This window comes from Bos indicus x Bos taurus, chromosome 25, assembly GCF_003369695.1.
Source record: "Bos indicus x Bos taurus breed Angus x Brahman F1 hybrid chromosome 25, Bos_hybrid_MaternalHap_v2.0, whole genome shotgun sequence".
Taxonomy (NCBI): Eukaryota; Metazoa; Chordata; class Mammalia; order Artiodactyla; family Bovidae; genus Bos; species Bos indicus x Bos taurus.
The window spans coordinates 3,964,060-3,978,422 of NC_040100.1; the positions used below are offsets into that span (position 1 = coordinate 3,964,060).

At 44.5% G+C, this 14,363-nt stretch overlaps 1 long non-coding RNA gene across 1 annotated transcript; it reads left to right on the forward strand.

Annotated features, from left to right (window-relative positions):
* The first annotated feature begins 7,004 nt into the window (after positions 1–7,004).
* LOC113883637 lies at positions 7,005–13,990 on the forward strand. Its single transcript, XR_003508694.1, has 2 exons — positions 7,005–7,464; positions 12,211–13,990. It is a non-coding gene; the product is annotated as an uncharacterized LOC113883637 (long non-coding RNA).
* Positions 13,991–14,363: the final 373 nt, after the last annotated feature.

A 14,363-nucleotide genomic window follows, 5' to 3' on the forward strand; every position in this document is an offset into this window, starting at 1 on the left:
TTTCCATTCCTTTCTCTTGGCAGGACTCAGGACAAACACCTGGTAGCCCCAGGCCTGTTGTTTCCCTCTGATGCAGTTACAGGGAATAAAACAGGCAGGGAAGATGGCCCATCCCCTCTGCACTGTGGTGAGCCTTCCTGAGCGACAGCATCCTGTCCTCTGACTTGAGTGAGTCCCCGATCTCTCTCACAACCCACTCCCTTCTCTTAGCGTCAGGCCCTAGGCATTCCACCAGCACTTCCAACCCAACCAGTCCTGAACTCACTGCATTACTTCAGACCCAAACTCCCTCTCCTTCTGTGGATGGAGCTGGTCCAGCACTGAAACTGGAAACCAGGAAGGCATGGCCGGTGAATTCCCTCTCCTGCTCCTTCAAGTACAACAGGGCATCGTGCCCTGCTGAGCACTACTGACAGCCTCCAGAATCTTTTCTCCCTGGACACCTGTTTTCTCTCCCTTGAATGATCCCAATGGAGCCTGCCTGGCCCTCCTGCTCCTGGCTGCGTCTTTCTAACCACTTTTTTGTACCACCAATGGGAATGACCCTTCGAAAGGATGGATACCAACTCTCCCTTCTTACCTTCAGGTTTAAGTCCACAAAGTCCTCAGCAGTGTGCCATCCAGCTTCACGTCTTGCTCATTCAGGATGCCCTGGAGTCCTGGCATCATCTTCCTAAAAAAGATGGGAGGTTCCATTCTTCCTTCAAGGAGGAACTCACAAGTCACGTCCCATGTGGGTGAAGACTCCTGGCCCCCAGGCAGGCTTGGTGTCATCCTCTCATTCCACGGCTGTTATGGCAACACCACTCAATTCAGCCTCCTGGAACCAAAGATTCGAGTTGTCCTTGTTGCTGGGCCGAACAATTGTTAAGTGATGGAGTTAGTTACTCAAGCCTCATTTCTCCCACACATTTGCTTCCGTGTCCCTACCACGTCCCTAACCTGGGTTTCTGACAGAGAGTCAGAGTCTCCACCCTTTTCACAACACCCATTTGCCCCAACTTCTGTGGCCTCCTCTCTGCAAACGCTCCTGGCCATTTGAAATCCACGTTGTGGTTCATCTCAGGTGGGGTCCATGCAGTCAATCATCTTCAAGGTCAATGTTGTCATTGTTGTTCAGTTGCTAAGTCGTGTCCAACTCTTTGTGACCCTGTGGACTGCAGCACGCCAGGATTCCCTGTCCTACACTGTCTCCTGGAGTTTGTTCAGTTTCACGTCTGTTGATGAATTTGGTCCACTGATGAGTTGGTGATGCTATCTGACCATCTTATCCTCTGCCACCCTCTTGTCCTTTTGCCTTCAATCTTTCCCAGCATCAGGATCTTTCCCAATGAGTCATCTCTTCATCAGGGCAATGCCCCCCATGCCCCCCCAAAACCTACTAGAATCATTGTTCATCTCCCCACCCCGGTACCAAAGGTCAAGTCAGAAAAACAACGATTAATGCATAAAACAAACAATAATGCATAAAACAAACAATAATGCATATATGTGAGATCTAGAAAATTGGTACAGATGAACCTGTTTGCAAGAAATAGAGACACAGATGTAGAGAACAAATGTATGGATGCTAAGACGGTAAGGGAGGTGGGTTGACTTGAGAGATTTGGATTGACATATATACACTAATATGTATAAAACAAAAAACTAATGAGAACCTACTGTATAGCACAGGGAATTCTACTCAGTGCTCTGTGGTGATCTAAATGAGAAGGAAATCCAAAAAAGTATGGATATATGTATAACTGGTTCATTTTGCTGTACAGCAGAAACTAACACAACATGTTAAAGCAACTATAACTCATTTTTTTTACAAAAAGGGTCAGTTCTGCCATCCGAAATAGCTCAGCTGGAATTCCATCACCTCCATTAGCTTTGTTCGTAGTGATGCTTCCTAAGGCCCCCTTGACTTCACCTTCCAGGATGTCTGGCTCTAGGTGAGTGATCACACCATTGCGGTTATCTGGGTCATGCAGATCTTTTTTTGTACAGTTCTTCTGTGTATTCTTGCCACCTCTTCTTATATCTTCTGCTTCTGTTAGGTCCATACCATTTCTGTCCTTTATTGTGCCCATCTTTGCATGAAATGTTCCCTTGGTATCTCTAATTTTCTTGAAGAGGTCTCTAGTCTTCCCACTCTTGTTTTCCTCTATTTCTTTGCATTGATCACTGAGAAAGGCTTTCTTATTTCTCCTTGATATTCTGTGGAACTCTGCATTCAAATGGGTATATCTTTCCTTTTCTCCTTTGCCTTTCACTTCTCTTCTTTTCTCAGCTATTTGTAAGGCCTCCTCATTTTGCCTTTTTTGTATTTCTTTTTCCTGGGGATGGTCTTGATCCATGCCTCCTGTATAATGTCATGAATCTCCAGGCACTCTGTCTATCAGATCTAATCCCTTGAATCTATTTGTCACTTTCACTGTATAATCATAAGGGATTTGATTTAGGTCATACCTGAATGGTCTAGTGGTTTTCCCTACTTTCTTCAATTTGTCTGAATCTGGCAATAAGGAGTTCATGATCTGAGCCACAGTCAGCTCCTGGTCTTGTTTTTGCTGACTTTATAGAGTCTTTCCATCTTCAGCTGTGAAGAATATAATCAATCTGATTTAGGTATTAACCGTCTGGTGATGTCCATGTGTAGAGTCTCCTCTTGTGTTGTTGAAAGAGGGTGTTTGCTATGACCAGTGCATCCTCTGGGCAAAACTCTCGAGGAAACAATGAGAACGATGAGACACTTTATTTTTGGGGGCTCCAAAATCACTGCAGATGGTGACTGCAGCCATGAAATTAAAAGACGCTTGCTCCTTGGAAGAAAAGCTATGACCAATCTAGACAGCATATTAAAAAGCAAAGGTCCATCTAGTCAAAGCTATGGTTTTTCCAGTAGTCAAGTATGGATATGAAAGTTGGACTATAAAGGAAGCTGAGCGCCGAAGAATTGATGCTTTTGAACTGTGGTGTTGGAGAAGACTCTTGAGAGTCCCTTGGACTGCAAGGAGATCCAACCAGTCCATCCTAAAGGAAATCAGTCCTGAATTTTCATTGGAAGGACAGATGCTGAAGCTGAAATCCAATACTTTGGCCATCTGATGCAAGGACTAACTCATTTGAAAAGACCCTGATGCTTAGAAAGATTGAAAGCAGGAGGAGAAGGGGACGACAGAGGATGAGATGGTTGGATGGCATCACCGACTCAATGGACATGGGTTTGAGTAAGCTCTGAGAGTTGGTTATGGGCAGGGAAGCCTGGTATGCTGCAGTCCATGGGGTTGCAAAGAGTCGGACACGACTGAATGACTGAACTGAACTCAATTGTCCTGCCATCTCAACAAGAGACACACTCTTCCTCCCCTCTTCTCTCTCCATACACTCCCAATTCTTAAAATGTCACCTCTTTGAAGGCCAATTCAAGCTCACCTTCCCCAAGGAGCCCTACCTGGCTGGGTCCAATCACTGCTCCAAGGCAATTAAGTACATTAACAGCACAGCAGACATCCGTTGACACATATCAAACCACCCAGTCAGGCTGATCCTGATGTGGACACTCCAGCATCCCTGAGCTGTCTCTTCATATCTAACCAGTGTTTCCTCTCCTCCTGCCTGAGGTCACTTTATAGAATCCAGACCAACAGCCAGCACGCTGTGAACCATGAAATCCATGACCATCCACTAAGCTGGTCACAACACGTCCTTGTCTGTTTCCTCACCCCTAACATAACAGAGTTGGACCAGATGGTCTTGAAAGTTCCTTCCTGTTCTGATACTATATGGTTCTATCAAAAGATGAGTTTGTGCTTATGCTTTTACTCCCAAGCAGAGCCATTTTTTGAAAGATATTTTGATGTTTTAGGAATCCATAAAGAAGTTATAAGAGGTCAGTCTAATTTAGGATCAGTAAAGGAAACATAATGATGTCCCTTTATGGATCTTAGAGGGGCCTGAGGCCAGTGTACTCATCAATATAGCTTTACTTAGCTACACCCGTGTGTTTGTGTGTCCATTTGCACACTTGTGTGCCATGCCTTTTTGGACGTGTTCTGCCTCATCATTCAATTTTGGGGGGTGGTGCTCAGATAACAGGGGTGTAGGGGGGGAGAGGAGGGAGATCTGCCTTCTAGTCCTCTCTGTGATGCTGCCCAGGTCACGTCTTTTCTCTGTGGCCCGAGTACCCCCAGGTATCAGGGTCTAGTTCCTTTGTCCTCCTGAAGCCAGGATGGTGTGAGGACACACACCAGGCTTCTCGTCTTGCCGGTGGAGAGAGCCCAGAGACAGTTTTGAGCCTCTGGGAGCCCCAGCAGCCTTCCCCAACCCCAGAGAATGGTTTTCATGATGGATGGCAAGTGTCTGGCACAGCAGCCTCTGCCATAGCAGGTGGCATTGGAAAAAATACCAGAACATCAAGACAAGCTTCGTCCTGTCATTTGCTTCCTGCTGCCTGCGTATCTGGCACGTTCAGCCCTGCTGAAGCGCTCTGGACGGGGAGTTACCTGGAGAGGTGGGGTAAGCCGTGGAGAGAGGAGAGGCCGCGAGTGGACTGGGGCGGCAGCGTGTGCCGTGGGTCGGTCAGCATTGCCTCTGCCGTCTGCTCTGGTTCTGATTCTGAGGCGGGAAATGCTGGCAAGCTGGGGCCCAGGCCTCTCTTCCCCACCCCCTGGCCCCAGCTCTTCCTCCACCATCTCCTGGGAAGTTGTCCAGAGACCCTGACCCTACCTGACTCTTCACTGGCATTGCCCCCTCCCCCCTACACCATTCCCTGCAAACACAGATGGGCGTGAGGGACAGCATTGAAGTCACCACTGTGGGGGCAATGTTACTGCTATTTGTTGAGTCCTCATGAGGGGCAGGCTGTATCCTCAGTGCTCAGTGTGCACCGTTTAATATTCATGAGACCACCATGGAGCCATAATCATCATCATTACTGCTTATATACAAGGGAGGAGGCCGAGACTCACAGACACTGAGCTGCTGAAGGGGGTCACACAGTGTCCTCTGGAATCAGGATCTGTCCCTCGGGGCTGGCTGGTTGCAGTCTGTGCTCTTCAATGGGGGCACCTACTCTTCTCTGGGGCTCTCACCTGTCCCCCATCCCGCCCAACGAGGGGAAATAGAAAGGCACGGAAGGAGGAAGAAAACAGCAGACCCAGAGGCTAAGAGGCAGCCGCAGAGTGAGACGCAAGACCAGAAATGGGCAGGGCTGCACCTGCCGAGGGGCCACAGACGGGTGAGCGGTGAAAATGTGTCGCTCGGCCATGTCCCCAGCTCAGGGTGTTCACCAGGCTCCGGGCTTACAGAGAGAGAGGGAGCAGAGAGAAAGAGAAGGGGAGAGTCAGAGAGAGACAGAAAGGAGAGAAAAAGAAGGAGTGATGGGAGGAGACACACAGAGAGAGACAGAGGAAGGGAGAAATGCTAAGAGAGATGGAGCAGAGAAAAAGAGAGGGAGAGGTGGAGAAACAGAGACAAAGAGGAAAGAATGGGAAGAGACAGAGAGAGGGGAGAAAAAGAGAGATGCAGAGACAGACACAGAGGGAGGCAGAGCCAGAGACAGGGAGAGACAGAGAACCTCCTACATCCCCAGCTTTCTGGACCTCAGATTCACCTCCTCACCACCCCATCAGGGTTTTCTCTCCACTGCAAGCATGGATTTCAGGTGGTGAATTCTAGCACGAGCTTGGCACTTGGTCCCCACCACCTGCACCCGTGAGGTGCCCTCTTCCCTGGCATCCCAGGAGAAGAGACCAGAATGTGGAGACTGATCTAGAGGGGAAGCCCAGACCCCAAATTCCAGCTGCATTCCATCCTTAGCTCCTTGGCTGGCTGGGTGTATGGCCCACCCTCTGATCCTTAGCCATGATCTTAGCCATGACTCCTGACAGAGGGAGCGATCTAGTTGGGATCGTGCAGAAAGTGGCTCAAATTCTGGGTGGAAGAAGCACAACTTCCAACCATCACAACGTGGACCCAGCACAACTTTCTGGCCTCCTCTCCACCATCCTTTGTCCCTGCCCCTTATTCACAAGCTCCCCCCCAGCCACCTTCACGTGCCCCGGCCACTCCGACCTCCCTGACCTCATGCATCCTTCTCCGTGTCAGAATATCCTTTCCCCACCTGGAAATCTACTCATTCAAGGCCAGGATCAAACAGCAGCTCCTCTGCAAATAAAAATGATGGGGTAGCAGCAGAGACTGTAGAGGAGTTTTGTAGGAAGTGAGGCGCCTACAGCCTCCACCTCCTCATTTTCCCTCTTCGCTCGTCATCATCCAACTTCTGTTCCCAGGGACTCTCAACAAGAAAAGGGACGCTTAATAGATCTCCTAGGGCCCACTTAAGGATCTGGCTGGATCCAAAGCCCCAGGGCCTCATTAGTGATCTTCTCTGCCTGCTGGGGCACCTAAGGAGCCTGATGGTCTCAGAAGGCTGGAGAGGGAATTGGGACCTGGGACTGGGGTAGTCCTGAGAGAGGCTGAAACTGTTGGGCCAAGGGGACAGGAAGCCACCACCCTGATGCGATCAAGAGACTGTCTGCTGCAAGAGCTGGGGGTAGACTTGAACCCGGGGGGATGAACAGCCCAAAGCAGCTTGGCAGACGGCTCCCTGGAGAGAAGAGAGGGAGGTTCCTGCTCCCTCCATGTTTCTCCAAAGTTTGAACCAAGGGGCGGCCAGGAGACTGAAGATCTCAGGATGGGCTGACTGGTGTAACTGGTGGGGGTAGACATTTTCATCCTTATCCACATCCTCAGCATCACCACCACCATCCCATGTTCAGCAACAGAAGCTCTGGACAGCAAAATCCAGCTACACAGACTTCTTGTGTTCTTCTGCCCACTTACACAGAAAATCATAGCATTGCAGAATACATGGTCTTCTATCCTGCTGTTCCCAATTAACACTGAGTTACATACACTTCCCATGTTGCTACCTATTTTTGTAACTAAGGGTTAATTTTATTTCTTTTTAAAAATACAAAATACTTGGCTCAAATGTCAAAGGGTATACAATGTTGGGAAGCGTAGTGCAAAATAGCCGTAAAAGGAGAAAGTCCTTGGGAAAATGGCGAAGGGCCAGAAGTACGCGGCTTTGCACTACGGACAGAAAGACATCTCCTGCCTTTGGTTATGCTCAGCGCCAAGAGTTAATAATAAATAGGGATGTTACTTGTGAGAGCGGGTTGTGGGAGAAGCCCATGAGTCACTTAGAGCGCACTGTCCTTGAAATGTTTCTACTGATTATGTGTTAACTCCGTATGCGCTCTGCTGGCCGCATACTTTGAGCTCTTTGTTCCTGCTTCTATAAAAAAGCTTGACTGCAGAAATCAACTTGTCAGTCCTTGCAAGAGACTGTCCAAGTGTCCTTCATTCAGGTTCGTCGCTTCCAAGTCCCGGGGAGAGAAACCCCAACAAGGGGCGCCCGAACAGGGACTTGAGAGAAAGGTTGAACAAAGCGACCAGCCCCTGCAGAAAGAGGTAAGCAGGATGGGACAACATAGCAGTAAAATTCCTTTCATTTCTATAATGAATCATTTTTTGAAACAAAACGGTGTTAATGTTTCAAGAGATCAGTTGAATGACTGCTATCATATACTAGTGGAACATAAACCATGGTTCCCGGAGGAGGGGACGCTTGATCTTGATGTATGGAAAAGGGTTAAAAATAATATTTTGTGAGCATATCGGCAAGGGTTACATGGTCACTCATACAGGCTATCATAGAACAAATTGAAGGGCATAACGTTGATTTGAAGTAAAAACTATTCGATCTTTACATGAATATGAGCTTAAGGAAGAAAATATGCAAGGTGCTTTGAAATATAAGAATGTTATGCTCAATCAGACACAATCCTTAGAAAAACAACTTAGAGACATATATGTACAGGATATGTCAAAACTGAAGCCACTTGGAACGGAGGTCATTTCATTCAACGGACAGCCCAAATCTAAGGTTTTTCCTTCTGCTCCGCCTGTAACAGCAATTGCTAACTTTGCTCATAATAATCATTTCACTCCTCCTCGGGAGATGCCTGCTTGAACTTTCGCTTTCCCAATGTAATTTAATCAACCTGCCCAAGACCAAAATACTTGGGCTAATCTAGATTTTGGCATGTTGTCTAGCTTTAAGAAAGCATGTACTCTGTATGGACCTACTTCTCCTTACTGTATAGAATTTCTCAGAGGATGGGCTGACTGTTGGATGCCATATGATTTTTTTCAAGTAGCAAAGATGGTTTTAAATCCTCACCAATTACTGCAATGGCCAATGTGGGTTAATGATGAGGCCTGACAGCTGATGATTGACAAGCAATCTCATGGTAACCCTGCCAATTTAACCTATGATATACTCACTGGAACAAGAGCCATGGCGGATATGATTGCGCAACTAGCTAATATTACCCCTTAGATGTTACATTTCATTAAAGAAACTGCCTGCAAGGCATAAGCAAAGGTTGATAGCACTAACTCTGATGGTTCATTTGTTAAGATTATTCAAGGACATGAAGAGGAATATTCTCAATTTATAGGAAAATTAAAGGATGCAATTGAGAAATCTATTAAGGATGTGACTTTACAAAATATTATTTTAAAACAACTTGCTTTTGAAAATGCTAATGAGGAATGTCGATCCGTGCTCAGACCTATTCGAGAGACTGGCTCTCTTATGGAATATTTGAAAGCATGTAGGGACATCGGGTCTATGTCCCATAGAGCAAAATTAGCAGCATTGGAAACCTTTAATGTACAAAAGGCTGCTAATACCAAATGTTTTAACTGTGGGAAGCCCGGCCATATGAAAAAACAATGTCGCCTGCCAACACAAGCCGGAAAAAATAATACTACTTCTAATAGGAAGAGACCCCCAGGAGTATGTCCAAGATGTAAAAGGGGGTTTCATTGGCTGAATGAATGTCATTCTAAATTTGATAAGGATAGAAACACTTTGAACCCCGGTGCACAGCAAAAACAACAGGGAAACTGATAAAGGGGCCATCCTCTAGCCCCACTACAAAAGGAGGACCTAGCGTTATGACGCTACAAGCAGCTACATCTAAGAGTGCTCGCATTGATATACCTAGTCCTTATGATATGGAACTAATAGAATTATACAACCCCCACAAAGTTCCCACTGGATATTATGGCCCGATTCCACCCGGGACAGTGGGACTGATTTTGGGACGTAGTAGCTGCACAATGAGAGGTTTAATGGTTTTGACCGGTGTTGTGGACGAAGATTATGAAGGGGAAATACATGTTATGGTAAATGTTGTGAAAACAGGAAATGCATACTTACAAAAAGGGGAACGTTTTGCACAATTATTACTTTTGCCATATGTTAAACCAATGAAGGCATCTGATAAAATTCGGCAGGGAGGCTTTGGCAGTACCAACCTTACTGCTGCACTATCCACCTTATTAAAGGAACATCAGAAACCCATGCTTACTTTACGCATACAGGGAAAGAATTTCACAGGCATGTTAGATACTGGAGCTGACATTTCAATCATTAGAGCTGCAGAGTGGCCCCTCGATTGGGGTAAGGTTATGGCTCCTTCTAGACTATTAGGAATGGATAAAACTGATGCCACACAAACTTTCGTCAGTGCATCCTATTTACAAGTGTATGGCCCTGATCAAATTGTAGCTTATCTTAAACCATATATTACTAATATCCCAATCAATTTATGGGGACAGGATTTTCTTGAACAAACAAAAGCCACAGTTTCTTTAAATGAACCTTTTTAATGGGGGCCATTGAGTTAATAACGCTGCGCCTCAATTGGGAATCTGATACTCCAGTATGGACACCTCAATGGCCCCTAACTAAAGAAAAACTGGCAGCTCTTATGCAATTAGTTAATGAACAATTACAAAAGGCTCATATAGAACCTTCATTTTCCCCATGGAATTCCCCTATTTTTGTAATAAAAAAGAAATCAGGAAAATGACGAATGTTAATAGATTTAAGAAATGTTAATAGTACCATGTCACCTATGGGACCCTTACAACCCGGATTGCCCTCCCCTTCTATGGTACCAAAAGGATGGTCTGTAGTTATTATTGACTTACAAGACTGCTTTTTTACTATACCTTTTCACCCTAAAGATAGAAAACATTTTGCCTTTTCAGTTCCTTCTATAAATCACATCCTCCTGTTAAAAGATTCCAATGGAAGGTGCTACCTCAGGAAATGATGAACTCCCCTACCATTTGCCAATATCTCATATCTGTTTTATTACAACCCATTAGAGACAAATATCCTACTGCGTTTATAATTCATCATATGGATGATATACTTCTTTCTATGGAATCTGAATTCTGTTTGCAACAGTTATATAATGAAGTTACTACTACTTTTCAAAATCATGGCCTGCTTGTAGCACCAGATAAAATTCACTGGAAAGCACCCTTTAATTATTTAGGACATGTTATGGAAGAATCTAAAATCCAACCTCAAAAAACTCAAATTTCTGTTCAATCTCTACGCACGCTGAATGATTTTCAAAAATTGCTAGGAGATATTAATTGGCTACGGCCATCTGTTGGCATCCCCACCTATGCCTTACAAAATCTATTTAAAATTTTAGAGGGATCCCCTGACCCTAATAGCCCTAGGCAGCTAACAAAAGAGGCCAAAGAAGAGCTGGCCTTAATGGAGAAATGCATTCAACAATCTTTTTCAACTCGGCTAGATTATGATCAACCAGTTTCTTCATATATATTCCCTACTGGACATTTGCCCACTGCAATTATAGCTCAGCATAGCCCAATAGAATGGGTATATTTACACACTTAACAGTCTAAAAAAATTGTATCCTATATTGAGAAAATAGGGCACTTAATTGTGTCAGGAAGAAGCCGTGTACAAACTTTGACTGGATTTGATCCATATGCAATACACGTTCCCTTGACAAAAAAGGAATTGCAAAATGCCTTACAGTATAACCTGACCATGCAAATGTCATTAAGTGATTTTCAGAATGTTATCTCATTTCATCTGCTGAAAGGAAAATCGTGGGACTTTCTACAATGTACTAAATTCATTGTAACTAATATCATTGCATCCCAGCCTATTTCCAATGCACCCACCTATTTCATTGATGGCAACAAGAAAGGCATAGCAGGGATTGTCGGCCCTGATATCAAAGAGAAATTGCCCACTACCTATTCTTCAGTACAAAGAGCTGAATTATATGCTTTATATGCTCTTTTGTCACTTCAACCATTATCCTTCAATGTAGATACTGATTCTAAATACCTTGCTTCCCTTTTTCCTGATTTTGTTACCACCTTTTCATACAACCTAGATGAAGAATTATATACTCTCTTTTCACAGACTCAAGCTTTAATTCGCTAACGTACGGAACCTTTCCTTATTGCACATATATGTGCTCATTCAGGTTTACCTGGCCCTCTGGTCGCAAGGAATGATGCTGTTGACAGGCTCATAGCTCCCATTTTTACATCTACCAGTGACGAACATGCTAATCTTCATACCAATGCTAACAGATTGCACTCTAAATACCATATTCCTCTCACGGAAGCGTGGCATATTATTAAAACCTGTGATGTCTGCGCCCCTCTGCACGTGCGTACTACGATTTCAGGAGTTAATCCCCGAGGGCAACAGCCTAACTCCCTTTGGCAATGTGATTTCACTCACTGTTCCTTAGGAAAGTTTTCTTTGCTTTTTGTCTCAGTTGATATGTTTTCAGGCTTTATCTGGGCAGTACCTGTCTCTTCAGAATCCAGCAAACACGCCATTTCTGCACTCTTACTCACCTTCCCCGTTATGGGGATTCCTTCTGTCTTGAAAACAGACAATGGACCTGCATTCACCTCGCATTTGTTTCATTCATTTTTATCAGAATGGAACATAACACACATTACAGGAATACCCTATAATCCTCAGGGTCAAGCCATTATTGAAAGAGCCCACCGCACCTAAAACTCATTTATTAAAACAGAAAGGGGGAATATGGAAGAGGAGATACACTTCTTATCCCATGAACCCTCAATTACTATCATCTTTAACTCTTTATTCCCTGAATTTTTTAAACTTAACAAAAAATAATTCTGACACTCGTGCAGATAGACATTTTGCAGAAGACGAAAACAGCAAATTAAAAATCAATACACCAATATGGTATAAGCAATTTAATCAGTGGCTGCCAGGAATCTTACGACTTCTAGGCAAGGGTTATGGTCTTGTCATTGCAGATGGAGAGGAAATCTGGGTTCCCCTTCACCATGTCCGCTACTGAGAAGGACCCCAAGACCGGACTCCCTCAGGAAGTGACGAAGTTGACGCAAAGGGTCTTGTCAATGACCCTGGAGGAGCCAATGAGGAAACGCCATCGTCTGAATCCTTACCCGACATGGGCTCAAGTGAAAACATGACTCGTCAGGCTGAGCAGACACTGAAGAGTACTGGAACTCCTATGACTCCAGATAAGCTGTTTCTGGCAATGTAAACTGTTCTGAAGAGCAGGAGGAACATCATAATTGCTCCTGGTTTAATAGATCAAGCATTGGAGGCTTTCATAAATCTAAGACAAGTTTCTGGACTGATAAGGACATATTGCTGAATTGGTATAAAGGGGGCTTATCACCCCCACGACCCAGGATTGTCGTCCCCATTGTGGGGCCAGAGCAATGGCACACTTGGAAAATTCCAGCAGCCTTAGAGCACTTCGCTAGTGTTTATGAGACTATGGGTGTGTTTTGTCCTTCTAATTATACCTTCCTATATAATAGTACTGGCTATATTCAATCATGTGTTCACCTTCCGTACTTGTTTATTGTAGGGCATTTTGATATTGACTTATCAGCCAAGATTGTCAATTGTACTGCATGTGCATTGTATACCTGCCTTAATCACATCATTTCATATCACAATGCTAGCATTGCGCTAGTTAAACAAAGATCTGAGTTATGGCTTCCCGTAAACTTAATTGAGCCTTGGACTGATTCTGTATTTCCTTCTGTATTGTTGAAAACTAGGCTTAGGTGATCTAAGCGCATCATTGGGTGGATTATTGCAGGCATCTTAAGCCTTATCTCCATTGTGACTGTAGGAACTTTGTCTGGTACGGCTTTACATAATTCTATACAAAATCGTGATTTTATTACTGCTTGGCACAAAGACTCTCATGATCTGTGGACTCGACAAGCTCAAATAGATCAGCAATTACAAACACGAATTAATGAGTTACAAACTGTGGTTATCTACTTAGGAGATCAAATGCAGCAACTGACTTTCCGAACACGTATACGCTATCACTGGAATTTTACTTCTTTTTGTCTGACTAACATGCCCTATAATAGCACTGAATATCCTTGGAATAAGGTTAAGGCGCATTTGCAGGATCTCGCAAGTAACTCAAGTTTAGACATCAATTTGTTGAAACAACAAGTTGCTAATTTTCAAGTTCGGGTACCTAGAGAATTGTATAGCACTCAATTCTACAATACTTTAACCAAAACCCTATCGTCTCTAGACCCTAGAGCTTGGCTTTCAGGAAGCAATATTTTCATATATGTATTATCACCCTGCTCTTTTTGTCCTTGATTATAGGATACAGAAGTCTCTAATCAAGACTCCGTGCCTCCCACAATGGAGTCCAACTAGCCGCCGCAGTGCTTAATTTAAAAACAAAAGGAGGATATGTTGGGAAGCGTAGTGCAAAATAGCCGTAAAAGGAGAAAGTCCTTGGGAAAATGGTGAAGGGCCAGAAGTACGCGGCTTTGCACTACGGACAGAAAGACATCTCCTGCCTTTGGTTATGCTCGGCGCCAAGAGTTAATAATAATTAGGGATGTTACTTGTGAGAGCAGGTTGTGGGAGAAGCCCATGAGTCATTTAGAGCGCACTGTCCTTGAAATGGTTCTACTGATTATGTGTTAACTCCGTATGCGCTCTGCTGGCCGCATACTTTGAGCTCTTTGTTCCTGCTTCTATAAAAAAGCTTGACTGCAGAAATCAACTTGTCAGTCCTTGCAAGAGACTGTCCAAGTGTCCTTCATTCTGGTTCGTTGCTTCCAAGTCCCAGGGAGAAAAACCCCAACATACAAGAATACAGTCTGCCCCCTGCAAGAACCCTGACTCCAAACTCACCCAATGGCAATGGATTTTTATCAGATTCCTATTTCTCCTCATAGAGATCTAGGTACATACACATACATGTGTGTTATTTACTCTTTAAGATTTTTCTGACCATTTAAAAAATCTCTATTAAATTTATTACATTACTGCTTCTGTTTTATGTTTTGGTTTTTGGCCACGAGGCATGGGGGATCTTAGCTCCCAGATCAGGGATTGAACCTGCATTGGAAGGCAAAATCTTTAACCACTGGCCCACTAGGGGAAGTCC